The sequence below is a fragment of the Ranitomeya imitator genome, chromosome 1 (genome assembly GCF_032444005.1).
Source record: "Ranitomeya imitator isolate aRanImi1 chromosome 1, aRanImi1.pri, whole genome shotgun sequence".
In the NCBI taxonomy this organism is placed as follows: Eukaryota; Metazoa; Chordata; class Amphibia; order Anura; family Dendrobatidae; genus Ranitomeya; species Ranitomeya imitator.
In genome coordinates, this window is record NC_091282.1 from 534,976,760 (window position 1) to 534,999,911 (window position 23,152).

A 23,152-nucleotide genomic window follows, 5' to 3' on the forward strand; every position below is an offset into this window, starting at 1 on the left:
GCTGGTGTCCAGAGAACCATCCGACCGTTAGAGACGTGCCGTGAGTGACTTTCTGAGACTTGTGGTCCTACCAGCGTTATTTACAGTGAGTACATTACAGCCCAGACTATTGCCAGTTATATTCGTCTAAGTGCACCAACTGTTTTAATTTGCGCGCCTGCATCCGCGGCAACTGGGCCCCAACGTTTGGACTGAGTTAAACTAGAAGAAACAAACAAAAAACCCTACTACATTATACTTGCAGGGTTGAAGTAGAATTAGAGTGAGATGTGTATATGACCTTGACAGAGCACAGTTATTTGTATTTCATGTTATTCTTTTAAATCCATCTAATTTATGCTGCATAGCAATAAACCTGTTAAACTGTTTTACTCCTGATCCCTGTGATTGTGTACTGAGAGTGGCAGGGGCTTCCCGAATCAGCCCCTGGCAGAAGATAATAGCCCTTCTGCAGTCCCAGAGAGAGAACTCCAATCAAGATTCGGGTGGAGGCACTGCGCCCTGGAGAGGTGAGACCCCCCATAACACCCAGTGTACCGTGGTAGCCCTAAAGGGGTGTTACACCATCATGATGAATCCGGTGTGATGGACACATGGAACACACTCTATGTTCCATCCGGTGTCATGGAGGTGTGGAACGCACTCTGAGTTCCACCATCCAATGCACACTGGAAGTCACATGGTCAAAAATACCACGTCTACACATACTGCTTGGGACGCATAATAGTATTTGACGCATACGGGAAGTGTCGCCAACAGTGCGGTATGCGTTCCATCGCTCCCAAGAAGAGACTTGAAGGAAACCTGTCAGCACATTTTTGAAAATGGAAATAATGGTATGGCGTATACTCACTTTTCCCCCCAATAATATGAATACCTTTTTTTCATAGACATCGGATATGCCAGTCATGAGCAATCTGGCATAGAAGCCATACACAAATTATATAGTGAATTAGAGGTCCTTCAAGGCATCTGGAAGAAGTCCAAGTGCAATGACTAGTACACCATGAAATCCTGGACCTGTTTGAAGGGGAAGTAACGGAAACTTCTTTTGCTTTCAATGTAATAGATACGGCACTATTGATGAATTAAAGCACCACTCAAGCTTTTTTTAATTTCAGCGCTAGAGTGGTGTCATTAATCTAAGTTTCCATCTCCTAGTCTTATACTTACCAGTGGCTGTCTTCATCTGTTATCGACTATGCTTCAGTCACCTTCTGCAGGTTTTGACCTGCAGGATCACTACAGTGTTTGCTGGGCAATCTGAAAGTCACCAAAGATTTACATTGAGAGCTTATGACAATTACCTCTGAATTCCCGTCAATCAGAAGTTGCAGTCACAAGAGGGTGAATCATGACAGAAGCAGCTCCGAGAAGAGCAGAAGACGTAGAAGGAGCAGCGAAGTTGCGTACATTAGTGGCACCACTCCAGCGCTGTAATAAAACAAAAAACACTGGCTTGGTGCTTTACTTAGGAAAACCCTACTGACAGGCTTGAATAGTTTTCCAGGTCCCCCAACTGGTGCTGGGATATAAGGTGAGATAACTTTGGCATCCTTCATGTACCTTGTGTAAAAAATGACTCACCTATTAGGACAGGTTTATGATACCTGATGCTCACGCACACGATCTGTTGACATCACCAACTCGGCCTACCTCCTGATATGGAACTTAGCAGGGATGGATTGCACCTTTCAAAGAAGGAAACAAGAATCAAATGTATCTATATATTTATCTATTAATATTATGCAAATTATGGTTTATATGTTTTAAGGTTATTAGTTTTGGTAGCAAAGATGTCATTGCAACTGAATACCCTTTGATGAAATACAAATCTACAAAAGTTTAAGAGTGTATAGAGTGAATCACTCCTGGGAAAATGCTCTTTGGAAACTTTAATTTTTACAATGTTTAAGTTCCACAAAAGATGATATTGACATTTCAGCAGCTGTGGAGACTGCCTGGTTCCCAAGATGTGACGTTTATTTAATGGCCCTTTTCTCATGCCATCAAACACATTACATTCATTGTGCCTTTGGCAGAAAGCACATAGAAATACAAAAAAAGAACCAGCCAGTCTACTGTCTGTTGACAGAACTTACTGCTGTTCTAGGCTCAAGTGTCAAGTGCATCTCTTACAAAGAAACACCAGTTTGCCAGGAGATATCTTGATGGAATGCATTCACATTGTGGTAAAAAAGAAAAATCAGCTACTTCTATGTTAGGTGTGATGGAGGAAAGCTACCAGTAATTTGAATTAAGTCAGCTTTTTGACATGGCTTGCACAGATTTTTGCAAGATAAAATGATTGAAAGGCAATTACGCAATTATAAATCAGCACATCAGATATTTAGTCTGAAATTACAAATTGTGTCCCAATATTAAGCATTTTGGATTTTTCAGTTTTCTAGGGAGCTTTAAGAGCCATAATGTTGTGGGACTGTAACATTATTAGAGTTATAGCATGGCTGACATCCAGGTAATACAGCTAGTACTGCTGCATGGAGTATTATATTTTTTGAAGAAAAATGTGGGGCCCCGACCAATTTTTGCCAATATAGGCACTCTGACTTGGTCAAGTTGCTGGTGCTCCTATTCAACAGATATGACCTCATCCATAACAGCCAAAGGGCACTGTGTTAAATCCACACACACCCTTCATTCTATTTGTTGTTTCAAGGTAGAGCACTGCTAAGCTGAATTAAATTGTGAAACATTTTTTTTCAGTAGTATTACTGTCCCTTACCGGGCAGTCTTATTGGGGGTCGTACGGTCTCATGTGACCATGGGGGAGGGGCACATATATGTGACAGCTTAATGCACATCTAGAGCGGTGCTGCTGGCTACATACGGCTGTATTACCATCGATGTTGCTGTAATGCCTGATGTTAGTACCCCACTGTGGTATATATTTTTGTTTATATGGACATCAACATCCTATAGTGTACAGGTCCTTCTCAAAAAATTAGCATATAGTGTTAAATTTAGGTTTTTTGGGTTATCAGGAGTTGTATGCCAAAATCATCAGTATTAAAACAATAAAAGACCTGACAAATTTCAGTTGGTGGATAATGAATCTATAATATATGAAAGTTTAATTGTAATCATTACATTATGGTAAATAATGAAATTTAACACTATATGCTAATTTTTTGAGAAGGACCTGTATGTAGAGATCTTATGTACCAGTGTATTCAAGCATAGGTCACATTTCTACTAACGTCCTTTGTGGTAGCCTGTGTCTTCCGGTCCGCACGTCATTTTTGTATAGTGGCGACTGGTTGGGGCAATCGCCACCATTGTTTCACCTTGTACCTTTGTTGTCCTAAGTCTACTAAGGTTTTTTATGATTGTAACATTTTTGTGAATAAAGATTTCTATGTGTAAATTACCCAATATCGGTCGTTTTTCTTGTGGTCTCCACACTCCCTTCCTATTTAGTTGTATACGACTGGGTTATGAATATATCCACCATACGGCAACATATATATTTATATTCATATAGACTATCGTAATGTTGCTTTCTAATACCTTTATTTTTCTATCACTCTTTACATATGTGGTGTGAGGCTGTAGCTTTGGGACTGTACACTCAGGCAGGCAGCTAGCGTCAGTGGGGGCAATTAACCTTAGCTTAGCATCTGGTTCCTTCATGTGTGCTGTTAGCACAGAAGAGTTCCAGAGCAAGCACCTTGCTAACCTTAGTTAGGGTAATAGTATTGTGTACAGCGTGACTGTGAGTCAACAGAGATCGCTTCCAGTTCACACGGGGTGAAGCTTAACCCAACGTGTGAGCTCAGAGGTTATCCGCCATTAATTTGCAGCAGATATCTCTGCACGCTGGACCCCGGGCTGCGAGCTCACCTTGTAGCTACCTATATATCCTCGATGCATTCCGCTAGCCCTAACACTTCCTCACACTAGCACATGTCTAAAGTCCACTTTAAGGGAGGATATTAGCGAAGGGAATGAGGATGTCGAGTCCATATGGGTCAAAATTCATGGAGGGAAAAATGGTAACAAAATTCTCATTGGGGTCTGTTACAAACCCCCAAATGTAACAGAAATCATGGAAAGTCTACTTCTAAAGCAGATAGATGAAGCTGCAACCCATAATGAGGTCCTGGTTATGGTGGACTTTAGCTACCTGGATATTAACTGGGAAACAGAAACCTGTGAAACCCATAAAGGCAACAGGTTTCTGCTAATAACCAAGAAAAATTATCTTTCACAATTGGTGCAGAATCCAACCAGAGGAGCAGCACTTTTAGACCTAATACTATCTAATAGACCTGACAGAATAACAAATCTGCAGGTGGTTGGGCATCTAGGAAATAGCGACCACAATATTGTACAGTTTCACCTGTCTTTCACTAGGGAGACTTGTCAGGGAGTCACAAAAACACTGAACTTTAGGAAGGCAAAGTTTGACCAGCTTAGAGATGCCCTTAATCTGGTAGACTGGGACAATATCCTCAGAAATAAGAATACAGATATTAAATGGAAAATGTTTAAGAACATCCTAAATAGGCACTGTAAGCGGTTTATACCTTGTGGGAATAAAAGGACTAGAAATAGGAAAAACCCAATGTGGCTAAACAAAGAAGTAAGACAGGCAATTAACAGTAAAAAGAAAGCATTTGCACTACTAAAGCAGGATGGCACCATTGAAGCTCTAAAAAACTATAGGGAGAAAACTACTTTATCTAAAAAACTAATTAAAGCTGCCAAAAAGGAAACAGAGAAGCACATTGCTAAGGAGAGTAAAACTAATCCCAAACTGTTCTTCAACTATATCAATAGTAAAAGAATAAAAACTGAAAATGTAGGCCCCTTAAAAAATAGTGAGAGAAGAATGGTTGTAGATGACGAGGAAAAAGCTAACATATTAAACACCTTCTTCTCCACGGTATTCACGGTGGAAAATGAAATGCTAGGTGAAATCCCAAGAAACAATGAAAACCCTATATTAAGGGTCACCAATCTAACCCAAGAAGAGGTGCGAAACCGGCTAAATAAGATTAAAATAGATAAATCTCCGGGTCCGGATGGCATACACCCACGAGTACTAAGAGAACTAAGTAATGTAATAGATAAACCATTATTTCTTATTTTTAGGGACTCTATAGCAATGGGGTCTGTTCCGCAGGACTGGCGCATAGCAAATGTGGTGCCAATATTCAAAAAGGGCTCTAAAAAAGAACCTGGAAATTATAGGCCAGTAAGTCTAACCTCTATTGTTGGTAAAATATTTGAAGGGTTCCTGAGGGATGTTATTCTGGATTATCTCAATGAGAATAACTGTTTAACTCCATATCAGCATGGGTTTATGAGAAACCGCTCCTGTCAAACCAATCTACTCAGTTTTTATGAAGAGTTAAGCTATAGGCTGGACCACGGTGAGTCATTGGACGTGGTATATCTCGATTTTTCCAAAGCGTTTGATACCGTGCCGCACAAGAGGTTGGTACACAAAATGAGAATGCTTGGTCTGGGGGAAAATGTGTGTAAATGGGTTAGTAACTGGCTTAGTGATAGAAAGCAGAGGGTGGTTATAAATGGTATAGTCTCTAACTGGGTCGCTGTGACCAGTGGGGTACCGCAGGGGTCGGTATTGGGACCTGTTCTCTTCAACATATTCATTAATGATCTGGTAGTAGGTTTACACAGTAAAATATCGATATTTGCAGATGATACAAAACTATGTAAAGCAGTTAATACAAGAGAAGATAGTATTCTGCTACAGATGGATCTGGATAAGTTGGAAACTTGGGCTGAAAGGTGGCAGATGAGGTTTAACAATGATAAATGTAAGGTTATACACATGGGAAGAAGGAATCAATATCACCATTACACAATGAACGGGAAAGCACTGGGTAAATCTGACAGGGAGAAGGACTTGGGGATCCTAGTTAATAATAAACTTACCTGGAGCAGCCAGTGCCAGGCAGCAGCTGCCAAGGCAAACAGGATCATGGGGTGCATTAAAAGAGGTCTGGATACACATGATGAGAGCATTATACTGCCTCTGTACAAATCCCTAGTTAGACCGCACATGGAGTACTGTGTCCAGTTTTGGGCACCGGTGCTCAGGAAGGATATAATGGAACTAGAGAGAGTACAAAGGAGGGCAACAAAATTGCTTGTCTGAGGAGGTGGTGATGGCGAACTCAGTCGAGGGGTTCAAGAGAGGCCTGGATGTCTTCCTGGAGCAGAACAATATTGTATTATACAATTATTAGGTTCTGTAGAAGGACGTAGATCTGGGGATTTATTATGATGGAATATAGGCTGAACTGGATGGACAAATGTCTTTTTTCGGCCTTACTAACTATGTTACTATGTTACTATGTTACTATGTCCTGGTCCATTTGAAGTTCGCCAATGACCATCTGGATGATCCAGAGAAGGCATCGGAAAAGTTCATGTGGTCAGATGGGACCAAAATAAAACTTATTGTGGTATCAACTCCACTCGCCCTGTTTTGAGGAAGAAGGATAAGTACAACTCCAAGAACACTGTTCCAACCGTGAAGCATGGTGGGGGAAACATCATACTTTGAGGGTGCTTTTCTGCAAAGTAGACACAGATGATTGCACCATATTGAAATGAGAATGGATGGGGTCATGTATCTAAAGATTTTGATCAACAACCTCCTTCCCTCAGTAAAAGCATTGAATTTTGGTCGTGGCTCAGTCTTCCACCATGACAATGACCTGAAACAACTAAGGAGTAGCTCCGTAAGAAGCATTTCAAGCTCCTGGAGTGGCCTAGCCCGTCTCAAGACCTCAACCCAATGAAAAATCTTTGGAGTCAGCTGAAACACAATTTTGCCCAGCGACAGCCCCGAAACCTGAAAGATCTGGAGAAGATCTGTATGGAGGAGTAGGCCAAAATCCTTGCTGCAGTGTGTTGCAAACTAGGTCACGAACTACAGGAAATGTTTTACCTCTGTAACTGTAAACAAAGCTTTCTGTACCAAATATTAAGTTCTGTTTTTCTATTGCATTAATTACTTATTTCTTGCAATAAAATGCAAATTAATTATGTAACAATCATACAATGTGATCTTCTGGATTTTTTTAAGATTCTGTCTCTCACAGTTCAAGTGTACATACAATAAAAATTACAGACCTCTCCATTAGAGATGGGGGAACACCTAGATGTTCGCCCGAATAGTTACAAAAAGTTTGGGTTCGTCTACCAGAACAGTACTCGGATCCCATTCACTTGAATAGGAGGCCCGAACATCCAGTGTTTGCTGCTCTGTCATGTGCATCACAGCGTGGCAAACACCGCTTCTGATCAGCGGTGAAATCATCCCCATTGGTCAGAGAGCCACGGTTCCCACGCTGTCTTCTGAACGCTCAGCTGTGATCGGAGGTATAAAGTTTACATCCAGTCACTGGTATCAGCTGATGGGACATCTGCTCCCTTCATCCGACACCTGCTGCCGCTAATAACAGCAAGAGAAGAAGCGGCAGATGGGAGTATTCATCAGCTGCTCCTGCACTGTAAATAAATAATTTAAAAAAAAACAGCATGGGTTCCCCTGTATTTTTGTTAACCAACTCACAGCTGGGGACTGCAACCCTCAGCTGTCAGCTTTAGCAGGGCTAGTTATCCAGAATAGAGGGGTCCCCACACCATAGTTTTTAATTATTTAAATAAATAATTAAAAAAAACCGGGTGGGTCCCCCCAAAAACCGGGTGGGTCCCCCCCATTTTTGACAACCAACCTTGCTAAAGCAGACAGCAAGGGGGCTAGTATTCTCAGGCTGGTAAGGGGCCATGGATATTGGCCCCCAATCTAAAAAAATAGAAGCCCACAGCTGCCTAGAAAAGGCACATCTATTAGATGCACCAATTCTGGCGCATTGCCTGGCTCTTCCCACTTGCCCTGTAGCGGTGGCAAGTGGAGTGATAGTTTGAGGGGTTGATTTCACCTTTGTATTGTCCGGATACATCAAGCATCTATAAGACGCCCCCATTACTAACCCCATAGTCACATTGTATGAAAATACAGACAAGAATAAATTCCTTTAATTGAAAAAATGACAGACTCCTTTAAATATCTCAATTAAACCATACTTGCGACCTTGACTAATTCCACCAAAGCCCTCGTTCTCCTGTAATAAAACAAAACTATATATATTTTTTTTACTTATTTAAATAATTAAAAATATGGCGTGGGATCCCCTCTATTCTTGATAACTAGCCCTGCTGAAGCTGACAGCTGAGGGTTGCAGCCTCCAGCTGTGAGTTTTGTCTGGCTGGTTATCAAAAATAGGGGGAACCCACGCCGTGTTTTTTTAAATTATTTATTTACAGCACAGGAGCGGCTGATGAATACTCCCATCCGCCGCTCCTGCTCTCACTGTTATTAGCAACAGCAGGTTTCGGATGATAGGAGCAGTTATCTCATCAGCTGATACCAGTGACCGGAGGTAAACTTTATACCTTTATACAGAGTGTTCCAGCCCTGAAAGAGAAAACCAGAACAACTGTATCATGTGAACCTGCTAAAAGCCTGGAAAGACCGGGAGTGTTTGGTTATGCAGGCGACTCCGGCTGTACCATCGGGGAACCTTTTGTCTCCAGCCAAGGATGCGGGTGTGGTTGTGGTTATGATAAATGACACTGTCACAAAACAGCAGTGCTAGGAGGCTCCTTTTTTGGTGTAGTGGAATATGGACATATTCTCAGAACTGCCCGGCTGGACCTCGGTTATCCAACATGACATTGTTACCGAGCCTCGGGTAATGGTAAGGATGAAACCGTACCGAGTGCCAGAAGCCAGGAGGCAAGACATCGCTGCCGAAGTTAAGCAAATAAAGCCAGACGGTTCATTACGATTTTGTAGTGACTTCTGGAAATTGAACGAGGTGTCAAAAATTACCTTTATCCAATGCCCCAGGTGGACGAGCTAATCGAGAGCCTGGGGAGACCCGTACTTCACCACGCTTGATTTTACCAAGGGGTACTGGCAGGTGCTACTGACAGAATCATCAAAAGAAAAGTCCACCTTTATAACACCAGGGGGTCTCTATCACTAAGTCGTCTTGCCTTTTGGATTACATTTGAGAGACTGATGGACATAGTGCTAGATCCTCATCAGAAGTAAGCTTTGTCATATTTAGATGATATCGTAATCTTCAGTACCGATTAGCATACCCACGGTCTCAGGTACAAGCAGTGTTGGATTCACTCAGAATCACGGGGTTAGCAACGATCTCAAGAAAATATACGATAGGACTCATGGAAGCCCGGTACTTAGGGTACATGATTGGCCACGGGATTATCAAACCCCAAATAAACAAGATTGAGGCCATCCAAAACTGGACCAAGCCTTTCAGTACAAAACAGGTGAGGGCATTCCTCGTCATAATTGGGTACTACCACCGGTTTATACCAAATTTTTCTGGGAGCACCCCTAAACAATCTGTTAAAGGCTAAGAAGTCAGTTATGGTCCATTGGAACCCTCAAGTGGAGGAAGTGTTCCAGTCCCTGAAGTTGGCGTTGTGTGGACAGCCAGTACTCATCAGCCCCAACTTCAGGAAAACCTTTATTGTTCAAACAGATGCCTCAGATGTAGGCCTACTAGCGATACTGTCACAAGAAGTGAACAGAGATGAACACCCAGTCACCTGCTTGAGCAGTAAACTTACCCTGGCAGAGAAAAATTATAGCGTAGTGGGGGAGTGCTTGGTGATTAACTGTGCCTTGGAGTCACTACACTACTATTTGCTCAGGCGAGTTTCATTTTATATCGGACCATTTTCCCCTCATCTGGATGAGTAATGGGAAGGAGAGAAATTCTCCGGTCACCAGATGGTTCCTGTCCCTACAAAATTTTAGCTTTTCGGTGGAACATCGGGTGGGGAAGTTGCAGGGAAATGCGGATGCCCTGTAACAGGCACCCTGTATGGTGACAAATGTTCAACCCCACAAGTCTGAACAGAGGGGGGAATATGTGAGGCAGTGAGGGAAATTATATGCGAGGGTCGATATGTATCCCCCAGGATACGCATTGAAGCGTATTGAGCTGCTGGAGTGCACTGAAGTCACAGACATAGCTGTGGTTGCAGTGCAGAAAAAAAGAAAGTTTGGTCTTGGACAAGCTATTTGATTTAAGAAAGCCTGGCATCGGCTTTTTGTCATGGCTGTGGACAGGGTTCCTTCCCTGTCCTCTCATGGTTAATTTGTATAGCCTCCTTTTGGTTTGGGGAGGGCTATATTTACCTGCCTTCATCTTGGGATCCTTGTCAGTGATAAATCTGTTTTGGCTGTGTGTCTGACCCCCTGTTGTGCTTGCATACCTTTTAGTCCAATTGCTTTCTTGTGTATGACTCGGCCTGTTTTCTCGTTCTGTGCTTTGCCTTGTAACTCCATGCTTATTGTCTGTTTCTGGCTCTGACCTTCGGCTTGGTACTCCAACTTCCCTCCTGTCTGCCCCGTTTGTACTGCACCATTATCTTCAGCTCCCCGACCTTTTTTCCATGTTTCGACCACGCTTGCATCTCACCCTTTTGGCACTTCATCGACCTCCCGGCTTGACCTCGCCACGTTCAGACTACTCTCCTGCTTTGACGGTCACTGCCGGTACACGGCATCTGGCCCCGCCTCCGTCCACTCCCTCGTAGGTCACGTGCTTCAGGTCCTGCGCTTTGGCAGGTAAGCTTACTGCAACACTCAAACTCTCTCTCTATCCTTCTATAACACATGCACCGACTCCTGCTGTAAGTCTCAGCAGGGCTCTTGGCACTTTTATTTTTGGAGCGAACTACAGGATTGTAGTGGGGCGGTTCACTGCCTTCATTCGGGTCTTACAAGTGGCTCATGGATTCCATTTAAAAGCCCTGCAGCAAGGGTTTGGGTGTGTCAGTGTTGGTTTTCAAGCTGCAGAGCAGGTGCCTCTGCAGCATCCAGCTTGTGTGAAGTAAACACAGAGCCAGGGAAACAAAACGCCGGTGCCCCTCCTCGTGACACAGTGGTGCAGTCACCCACAGCAAGAAGTTTCGGATACAAACTGTCTTGACGCCGCGATCCGGAGGATGCCGTTTGCTTTTCATTTTTGAGTTTTTGGACATTAAAGAAATTTTACTTTAAACTTTACTGGGTCACTGCCTCATTACCGCACGGTATGAACACCACTGCTATACATTCAATGTAAATATATATACAGTATATATATATATATATATATATATATATACTGCTCTAAAAATAAAGGGAACACAAACAACAGAATATAACTTCAAGTAAATCAAACTTCTGTGAAATCAAACTGCTGTTGTGCAAATGGAATAGACAACAGATGGAAATTGGTGGCAATTATCAAGACACACTCAATAAAGGAGTGGTTATACAGGTGGGGACCACAGACCACATCTCAGTACCAATGCTTTCTGGCTGATGTTTTGGTCACTTTTGAAGAATGTTGGTTGTGCTTTCACACTCATGGTAGCATGAGACGGACTCTACAACTCACACAAGTGGCACAGGTAGTGCAGCTCATCCAGGATGGCACATCACATCGATGCGAGCTGTGGCAAGAAGGTTTGCTGTGTTTGTCAGTGTAGTGTCCAGAGGCTGGAGGCGCTACCAGAAGACAGGCCAGTACACCAGGAGATGTGGAGGGGGCCGTAAGAGGGCAACAACCTAGCATCAGGACCGCTACTTCAGCATTTGTGCAAGGAGGAATAGGAGGAGCACTGCCAGAGCCCTGCAAAATGACCTCCAGCAGGCCACAAATGTGCATGTGTCTGCACAAATGGTTAGAAACTGACTCCATGAGGATGGTCTGAGTGCCCAAAATCCACAGATGGGGGTTGTGCTCAGAGCCCAACACCGTGCAGGACGCTTGGCATTTGCCACAGAACACCAGGATTGGCAAATTCGCCATTGGCGCCCTGTGCTCTTCACAGATGAAAGCAGGTTCACCCTGAGCACATGTGACAGATGAGACAGAGTCTGGAGACGCAATGGAGAGCAATCTGCTGCCTGCAACATCCTTCAGCATGACCAGTTTGGCAGTGGGTCAGTAATGGTGTGGGGTGGCATTTGTTTGGAGGGCTGCACAGCCCTCCATGTGCTCGCCAGATGTAGCCTTACTGCCATTAGGTACCGAGATGAGATCCTCAGACCCCTTGTGAGACCATATGCTGGTGCGGTTTAACACATCTGGGACATCATGTCTCGCACCAACCACCAACGTCACGTTGCACCACAGACTGTCCAGGAGTTGGCGGATGCCTTAGTCCAGGTCTGGGAGGAGGTCCCTCAGGAGACCATCCACCGCCTCATCAGGAGCATGCTCAGGCATTATAGGGAGGTTATACAGGCACATGAAGGCAACACACACAGAAATGAACATCATTTCCTTGTCTTGAGGCATTTCCACTGAAGTTAGATCAGCTGGTAATTTGATTTTCCACTTTTATTTTGAGTATCATTCCAAATCCAGACCTGCATGTGATATTAATTTTGATTTACATTGATCATGTTTATGTTTTATTGTTCTAAACACATTCCACTATGTAATGAATAAAAATTTGCAACTGAAATATTTCATTTGTGATATCTAGGATGTGGTATTTTCGTGTTCCCTTTATTTTTTTGAGCAGTGTACATACACACACACACATATACTAATACTACAACTCTAATACAGTAATATTACAACAATATCACACAGTCAAAACCCATGATTAAATGCCCAAATTACCCAAGTCACTCATGCCAAACCAGCCCTCCTGCCTCTGACTCACTGTCCCTAAGGCCTAGTAAGTAAGAGGTTACAGATACTTAGCCCACGTGTCCATCATGGAATCCCAGAAGCAAGAGAGATAGAGCCAAAAGCACATCTCCTGTAAAATTATGTCCAACTAAAAAGAGGTCTGTCCAATCCCAGGTGTGAGGGATGATGTCACCAGTATATTGTCCACTGGCTAAGGTTAACCCCCATCCTGATTAATCCTGTTCTACCAACACATGGCTGGACCTTTCTTTGTCTTAAGGCAGTTGAGACACACACATGAAATCCATGGCTCTACACCTATATTTGGGACACTAGTGAGGGCATTATTTATGTGTAATACATGCACTATACATATCTCTATATAAAGATGTACACTTTGGGGCACTTCCCTTCTACAAATCTCATGTTTCCATCTATGTATCATATTAGTCAGCATATTCAACACAGGGAAAATCACTGAAAGGATATAAAAATCACTGAGCCATTAGAGGTGCCGACCACCATTAATTATATCAATACATATACATCAAATGTCACATAACAATATAGGGGTGGTCATTACCAGAAAGTAGGATGCAGTCCACCATTAATTATATCAATGCATATACATCAAATGTCACATAACAATATAGGGGTGGCAGAGGCGTAGCTAGGGTTTCAACTTAGGGGGGGGGGGGAGGGGGCAAAACATCTGAGTGGGCCCCTAACCAGCTAACCCTCATTACAGCTATGGTTGCGCACTCTAATTGTGAATATAGGGGAACCTCAGAATATGACCGCACTGTTATTGAAAATAAATCTCTATGCAAAAACGAACATTGACTTTACCGCCATATTGTGACCATATGCAACTTTGATGGTCACAATACTCTGAGTGCCCCTATAACAATGATGCTTAAGTGCCCACTTAACATTTAATAATGTCCCCTAAGTTCCCTCATGAACTGCTCCATTATACAAAGTATGGTGAGCTTAAAGCTTCCCTATACACAGTCTAAGGCCCCCACAGCTCCCCTATACACAGAATGATGATTCTATAACTCCCCAATACACCGTATGATGTTCTCACTGCTCCCCTCTACACAGTATGATCCCACTGCTCCCCTATAGATAGTATGAGCCCAATGCTCCCTATACACAGTATAATGCTGACAGAACTCCACTATAGAAAGTATAATGCCCCCCAGAGCTCCCCTATATACAGTGTAATGGGCCAATAGCTCCCATATGCACACTATGCCTTCACAGTTCCCTATACACAGTATGATGTCCCCCACAGTTCCCCTGTACACAGTTTGATGTGCCCACAGCTCCCTTATACACAGTATGATGGGATTCCAGCTCCCCTATACACAGTATGATGTGTGCACAGCTTCCTTATACACAGTATGATGGGCCCACAGCTTCCTTATACACAGTATAATGGACTCACAGCTCCCTTATACACAGTATGATGGGCCGACAGCTTCCTTATACACAGTATGATGGACTCACAGCTCCCTTATACATAGTATGATGGGCCCACAGCTCTCTTATACACAGTATGATGTGTGCACAGCTTCCTTATACACAGTATGATGGGCCCACAGCTCTCTTATACACAGTATGATGGGCCCACAGCTTCCTTATACACAGTATGATGTGTGCACAGCTTCCTTATACACAGTATGATGGGCCCACAGCTCTCTTATACACAGTATGATGGGCCCACAGCTCCCTTATACACAGTATGATGTGTGCACAGCTTCCTTATACACAGTACGATGAACTCACAGTTTCCTTATACACAGTATGATGGGCTTGCAGCTCCCTTATACACAGTATGATGGGCTTGCAGCTCCTGCTCCCTTATACACAGTATGATGGGCTTGCAGCTCCTGCTCCCTTATACACAGTATGATGGGCTTGCAGCTCCCTTAAACATAGTATGATGGACTCACAGCTCCCTGTCATGATTTGGATGTCCTGGTCATTTACTTATCCTCCGGCGTATTCAGTATTGTGTGGCACTGCTGCAGTGCCGCTGCTCAAACTTGTGAGCGCATTTTCTGACAGGCCAGAAGTTAGAAGCTATGTCACAAGTGCTCAATGTAAGACTATGAGGCTATGTGCACACGTTGAGGATTCGTGTGTGGAATTACCATGGATTTCCTGTGTTTTTTGTGCAGATTTCACCTGCGTTTTACCACCTGCAGATTTCTATTGTGGAGCAGGTGTAAAACGCTGCGGAATCCGCAAAAACAATTGACATGCTACGGAAAATACAACGCAGCCTTTCCGCGCGGTATTTTCTGCACCATGTGAACTGCGGATTTGTTTTTCCATAGGTTTACATGGCACTGTAAACCAGATGGAAAACTGCTGCGGATCCACAGCGGCCAATCCGCAATGTGTGCACATAGCCTGAGCGTGAGAAAGAGGCCAGAACGAGGCTCCCATAGACTCACATTGATTAGTGACCTCTGCGCTGCTCCATGAAACACTGGAGCAGCGGACAGGTTACTAACTGCAGGAGACGCAGCCGAGCAGAGATATCATCCGAGTGATGTGCGCTATAAGCGGACCCCAGCAATGGAGGAGATGGAGAAATTCATTTCTCCGCCTCCTCCGCAGCTGTGCTCCGATCCTACCTGTGCGAGAGAATCGGAGCACAGACGCATGATACTCGGCTCCTGCTCTGCTGCGAGCAGGAGCCAAGTGTCATTAGCATATTGCATCCGATGCTCTCGCATCGGATGCAATACGCTAGTGTGACCCCGGCCTAATACTCATAAAAGACCCAGGTGGTACGTATCAAAAGCCCCCTAAGCCCCCCACCCCCATCTCCAGCCTCCCCAGACAGCAAATATTACATGTCATGGAGTACATATAATATCATAACTAAACATTATAATATTCAGCCCCCAGTGACCTGTCCCCCCTCCCCCACTTCAGCCCCAATACCCCCATCATCTCACATCCACCCCTCAGTGCCCTGTCCCCCCTCACTCACTTTCAGCCCCCACAAACAATATCCCAACGGTCTCACAGTGACATACCTGAATTTAATAAACCTAATAAGTTCCATCCCCACTTACTGATAAAGTTTGCACTGCAGGCAGGACCAGGAAGTAAGTGAAATGCAAGGAGTGTGCACTAGGACCCAGCGTGCCTGAGTCAATCCCAGCGTGCACAGGGTGAAGAAAACTGCAGCCAGGAATAGCTTCAGGATCAGGTCAGGCAGGCAAAACCATTCACTGCAGGGGGGAGACTGCAGTCAGCCACTGTGCTAGCAGCGTGCAGAATCTCTGTCAGACGGGAGCAGACATACTGCTTTGCTTCTATGCTGTGCTCTGCCTCGTCACAGAAGTGGCCCTGCCCTGGCTCCCAGTGGGCCCCTTCATGTAACAGGGCCCGGGGCGATGGCCCCCTCTGCCCCCCCAGTAGCTACGCTACTGAGGGGTGGTCATTGCCAGAAAGTAGGATGCAGTTCACAGCCTAGGCAAATGCGCATCCACTCCGTCGCACGTTTCGGTCCTGCCTTCGTCAGGGGGCCTGAAGTTGTTTCTAATTATTGACAATGGTCAAGGGTAAATTGAACTAGGAATGGAATACAAAAGGTACCCAAGAACTGACACCTGTGGATACGAATACAGAGGTCGCCTTCACAGATGGCAACATTATCATGGCGCAGGCCACCCAAGTTATGTTTAAATAAGGAAACCAATTCATCTATTCAAAACGCACCAAATAATGCCAGGCCAAAAGCTGCAGAAAAGAGGGCAGATTTGTAGGGGAAGGTGCAGAGGAAGGGGTGCGCAAAATCAAGCACGTTAATAAGCTGAAAGAGATGGACCGTCTGCTCTCCCCTTGAATGTGTCCTCTCTTCCACACCCTGACAGTCTGGCATACAACAATTTCCTTAGTAACATCATGCCAACCAAAGAGACAAAAATAAAAGATCATGAGTAAGACTTCATAGTTGAAACGCGTTGATCGTCCTCACTGGTGTGCCTAGGTGTTCGCTATGTATAGATTTTTTTGAAGAACGCTATATTGTTTTAGTTGTCCAATAAAGTTTCTCAAAACTTGAATCGCCTCTGCCTTCAGCTGGATCATTTCTTCTCTTGTCTCCAAAAATGAAAGGTGGTTCAGGGCAACTGATTCGGCAACCTCAGAGTTGTAGAGGTGAAGCAAATACTCAATAGTAACCTCAAGGAGAGTAGGATTGGACAACAATCTCACCAAAACCATCAATTGATCTCCACTATTTCCCACAGGGAATCAGAAATGGCATTATTAATCCCAGGTACATAACAAGCTCTAGACCAGATGTTATAGACCAGGCATTTTAGTACTGAAAACCAAATTAACTTGCTAACCGGAAGAGAAGAGGATGCTAAATGATTAATATTACACAGATGCCCGGCATAAGATGCATTCCACACACTCATGCCGTAAATCAATATCAAAGAAATGTCGTAGATCTCGGTCCTCGAGATGCCGCTCACCATCATCATCTGTGATGTCCAGCGGGTCTGCAAGCCCCGATCGTGCGTCAGGCCCTCCCCATGATATTCAGGATTCCAGGGTGCGTTCAAGGGCTTCCAGCCTGTTCGAGCCAAGTGCACCTCCAGGAGCTTCAAGTCATGGCTTCAATTTTTCGTCCACCGATTCTGGAGCAGGAGTTCCTCCATCAATGGGAGTCCCTCCTCCGGCCGCAGTTGTGGGTGACTGCACTTTATCAAGTGGTCAACATAGCGATAGTATTGCTCTAGTTACGCCCTAAAGGTGCAGTTAGATCATATACCTACTTCAGTAAGAGACACTAATAAATTGAACACCCCCCTTAGCAAGTGTGCATAAAGATGCTTTTTTATTGCAGAACTAGTGAGCTTGGATCTCATTTAGATGAAGACACTAAAATTAAAATTTGGAGTAAGGATTATATTGACATATGGTCCCTGATATGCATTGATCAGCATACTATTGATAAGGAAAGAAGAACAGCGGAAAGGGTATTTGACAGTATCAAGCAGAAGGTTGCCAAAACGATAAATAATTGGTTGCAAGCATTTGCAGTTTTGGGTTGTGTTATGGGTCAGAGACACCCGGCCGCTGTTCAGAACTCTTCATATATCAAGATATGATATATACCTCTTATAGAGTACACGGAGGCACCGCCTGGTGACGGTATAATGAGGAATTCAGGAGACAGTTGGCCCTCCAGACAGAGATTGGTTGGGGGTAAAAGCAATCAATGTATGGTTGTTGCGTCTAATGTTATCTCAAAAACAGTTCCCCTTTTTTTTTTAAACCAGTTGTTTTTTTATTAAGGAATTCAAAGAATATAAGTAACAAACAGTCACCAATTACGAAATACAACCAAAGAAACAAAAAAGAGAACAGTTGGTTTACCAATGGGAATGGGAAAGGAGGGAAGGGGAAGGTATGCAGCTATACAGCTTATCACATATAAGATACATGGTGCACAAATAGAGGATCCAACTGCAAAGCCGAGAGTACACAATAAATCGAGACTCAATGGGAATCAGGGAGGTACATCAACTGTGTTATAGATAGAGGAGATCCACGGGTCCCACCAATTCAAAATCTTTATTTTTTGATTCAAGTCATGCGCCAGCATGATCTCATATGCACAGTGCAAATTTAAGTGAGATATAGTCTCGGGTAGAGTAGGGAGAGCCGGATTCCTCCAATGGGCTGCTATAGTCTGACGGGCCGCTATGAGGGTATTTGTTATAATAGGTCTTAGATTAAGAGGAAAAGACTCCAAGTCCAAGCCCAGTAAAGCTAGGGAGGGCGTTAGTACTATGGGAAGACCCGTCAGAGAGGAGAGAAGGGAGCCCACTTCAGTCCAGAACTGATTCACACCCGGGCAGGACCACCACATATGGGCCTCTGAGCCCAACTCAGAACATCCCTTCCAACAAGAGGGGGAGAGGGAGGATCCCGGTCCACCAAATCTCGCTATTCAAGTCACAGTTAAATACCAATTGAACATAAGTTTTTTCGATTGCTCCAGATGGTTAATGCAGCGCGTAAAATGAGAAGCATGACCCGAGGCTGTTTGCCATTGTTCTAAAGAAGCTGAGAAGGCAAGTCTGGATTCCCACCTGAGCATATAAGGGAGTTTAGCAGTGAAACGTGATGCAAGAAGGGCTTTATAAATGATAGAAACCCTGCGACGGGCTCGAATGAGTTGTCCAAAGAGCGCTTGTAACGAGAGATTGATCTCCATGGGATCGCAAACTGGGATAGACACCGTGTTACGAAAGTGTCGGAGCCGAATGTAGGAGAACAGAGATGAGGGAGGGAGGGAAAATTTAGAAGCTAGGGCGTTATAAGGAGGAAGACGACCCTGATCCAATAGGTCGGCGAGTGAGAGTGTGGGAGTGAGTCCAACGCCTCATGTTGCTAAGGAGATCTCCCCCATAAGGGCTTCTACAGCTCGCAGGGAAATGTGCTTATAAAAGAAAGGGAAATGTGAATTTTTGAATTTATGCCAGGTCGAAAGGAGGCTTTGGATAGAGCGAAGGGTGGTGGGCGGAGAGGAAAAATGAAGAAGGTTCATTTCCAAAAGAAGTCTGGTCGATCCACGAGGAGCAAAACATGCCTCAATCTGTAACCATAGCGAGGTAGGGGACTCCAACCACCAAATCCTCGCCACATCTAGAACAACTGATGAGTGATATGATGCGATGTCAGGAACTCCAAAGCCACCCATAGTGTATGGGAGGGTCAGAGTGGACATGGCGACACGGTGTGGTTTGTTACTCCAAATGAATCGACTCAGAACCGACTGGAAGAGGTTTAGGTACTTTTTGGGGAAGGGAAGGGGGATGCAGCGGAGAAGGTATAGGATCTTAGGCAGGAGCATCATTTTAACAGTTTGGATTCGGGCGACCCAAGATAATTGGTGGGCAGAATATTCCGCACATAACAAACGGATAGAGGAAAGTAAGGAGTCGCAGTTAATTCTAATAATGCTTTTAAGAGAGGAGATGTGGATCCCCAAGTAGCGAAAGCCGTCAGGAGTCCAGCTAAAGGGAAATTGTGCGGAAAGCACTTGTTGAGAGGAGGAGGGGAGGTTGACTGGGAAGATCGAGGACTTGGTAAGGTTGAGCTTATAGAAAGAAGCGTTAGAAAAGTCGGAGAGAACAGACATGATAGCTGGTATAGAGATAGAAGGGTTCGTGCAAGTGAGGAGAACATCGTCAGCATAGAGACTGATTCTATGGTCCACAGGGCCCACAGAAATACCTGAAATATCAGGGTGAGTACGAATGATAGCCGCCAGCGGCTCTATAGCAAGGGCAAAAATGAGGGGGGAAAGGGGGCAGCCCTGGCGCGTCCCATTGGTTATTGAAAAAGTGGAGGAAGAAAAGCCACCCGCTTTAACAAAGGCGCAAGGGGACGAGTATAAAGCCATAATGGCTGACTTAATATTACCACAAAAGGCAAATTTATCCAGGACCGCTGCCAGGTACCCCCAGTGCACACGATCAAAAGCTTTTTCCGCATCCAGGGACACGAGCACACCAGGGGAACCTCTCCCCTCTAGTATCTCTAAGAGATTTATGACCCTTCTTGTGGCATCCCCTGCCTGACGGTCAGGAATGAATCCCACCTGGTCCAAAGCAATCAATGACGGGAGTACAACTTTGAGACAGTCCGCTAGTAGCTTAGAATAAATTTTCAAGTCACAGTTAAGCAAAGCTATCGGACGATAGCTGCTTGGGTCCTTGGGGGGTTTCCCCGGTTTTGGAAATGTAGAGATAGATGCGCTTAGTCCCTCAGGTTTGATGCATCCCTCACGTTGCCAGAACTGGGAAAGAGATAATAGATGAGGAGCAAGGAGGGAAGAGAAGGAGGAATACTACTGATAGGGGAATCCGTCTGGGCCAGGGGCAGAGCGTTTGCTTTTTGGAGGCACGAATGACTTCTAGAATTTCAGGGAGGGTGAAAGGCTTATTTAGGTATTCTAATTGGTCTGAGGACAACAAAGGAAGTTTGGCTCTTGCGAGGAAAGCAGAAATAGCAGCAGGGGAGGGTTGCGGCGTAGAGGGAGAGGAGGACAGATCATAGAGATCATTATAGTAGGTGCGGAATTGTTCAGCGATTAGAATAGGGTTACGAATTGTGTCTCCACGGGGGGAGATGATGTGCAAAATTCTGGATCGGATCTCTGTTTTTTTATTTCTACGAGCAAGGAGGGCACCAGCCCTGTCCCCCATGCTATAATAGATGGATTTGGTTTTTTCAGTTGGAGCTCAACTCGCAAATGAAGGAAAGCGTGTAGTTGGTTCCGACTTTTCAATAAATCTGACAGGGTCGTAGGATCTTGAGAGGACAAAAGAGAATTTTCGAGTGCTTTAATCCTGGTCAGGAGGGAACCCAGAGTTATATTATACTGTTTTTTGGTGTGGGCTGCTAATTTGAGAAAATGACCGCGCATTACAGCTTTATGAGAAAACCATAACACATCTGGAGCAATGTCATCAACATTATTAAAATGAAAAAATTCCTTCAGGTGGGTAGTAAGGGCGTCATGGTTAATCGGAGAAGTCAGGAGGTGTTCGTTCAATTTCCAGGAAGTCAGGGGGGAGTGGGGAGTGGAGTCAGAGAGAGTTAAAGTAATAGAGGCATGGTCTGACCAAGAGATGATATCAATGCCGGCCATCACACATAAGGGAAGAAGAGAGTCGTTAACTAAAAAATAGTCTATACGGCTAAAAGATTTATGTCTGGGGGAAAAGAAGGTGTAGTCCCGTTCATTGCTGTGAAGGTAGCGCCAAATGTCATGTAGGTGAAAGGAGGAGGTGATAGGGGCGAGGTCAGATCTAAAAGTCAGGGGGTTCGAGCAGTCGAGGGATTTGTTTAGGGGGGCATTAAGGTCGCCCACAATTAGTTTGTGTCCCACCATAGAGGGAGTAAGGTCATCTAATAGCGAGTTAAGAAAGGCAGATTGTTTTGAGTTTGGGGCGTAAATTGCTAATAAGGAGAATAGAACCTCATTTAAGCGGCAGGTCTCGAGCAAATATCTTCCCTCGGGATCAGAAAAGACCTTAATCAGTTCAAACGACAAGTTGGCGCTAATGAAAATTGCTACACCAGATTTTTTATCCTGAGCGTTGGAAAAAAAGCGCTGAGGATAAAAGCGGGAGGTTATGCGGTGGTTATCAGCTTCCAATAGATGAGTCTCCTGTAAAAAGACAACATGCACACGTGATTTTTTTAGTTGGCCATATAGGAGTGAACGTTTTTGAGGGGAATTAAGGCCATTCACGTTCAAGGCTAATATCGAGATAGGCATGATAAGAATCGAGAGTGGACCACTAGCTCATATGTTGGATCAATAAAGAGCGAGGAGGGTAGTCTGCATAAAAGGGAGGGTAGTGGGGGGAAGGGGAGAAAGGGTCACATAACCAGGGTAACATTAAATAACATTTCAGATGCTGACGCGCCACAACAAGAACAATGCAAATAAAAAAAGAAATAAAACATCAGTAGCAGAAAAGGAAATGCGGAACCTCGGAGAATAGGACATGGGAGGTCCACGGTGTTCAACTGTTTACCAGCAATATTTACAAAGAACAAAAATAATAAAAAAAGGAAGAAAAACAAAAAGTCCAGAGCGAACAAAAATCGCTCGGCGGGGCCACATTCCCAGGTGTAATTGTTAAGGAGGGAAGGGAGCACAGGTGGGGAAAGAGAAATGAGAGAAACAAAGGAAAGAAAGGGGAAGGAAACAATAATACAACCTGGGAAGCAAAAAAAAAAGACCAGGAAGACGGTCCCCTGGGCATATTATCCAGCAAAAATGAAATTCAGATCAGCGAGAACTAGATCAGGTGATTCTCCATTCTGGGTCGATTCTTTTCCCACGGGGTCCTCTCTTATCGAAGGAATCCTGTCCGGGACGCTGGGTTGTTGCAGAAGGGGACGCTGGGAGAAAGTTCCAGTTTTTCAGGAGTTGTGCTGCTTGAGCGGGAGTAAGGCAGACGTGGGTGGTGTTGTCTTTGTGAATAATAAGGCGAGTAGGATGACCCCATCTGTATGCCACTTCTTTATCACGCAGCAGCGCTGTATAGGGCTTGAACGTGTGATGCTGAGCCAAGGTGCCTGGTGACAAATTCAGATACACCTCAAGCTTCGCAAAGCGTTCAGAGAGGGCAGGGGTCGCTCTTAGTGCTTTCAAAAAGTCTTCCTTAGCCTCAAAGAAGTGCACTCTTGCGAGTACGTCTCGGGGGAGATCCGAACGGACGCCAGAGGGTTTCTGCACCCTGTGAATGCGGTCTATTTTTAGGTCTCTGGGCTCTAAGTCTGGTAGCACTTCCAGCATGAAATCCTGGAGAAAGGCTCTCAGCTCCTCGGGAGGGATCGACTCT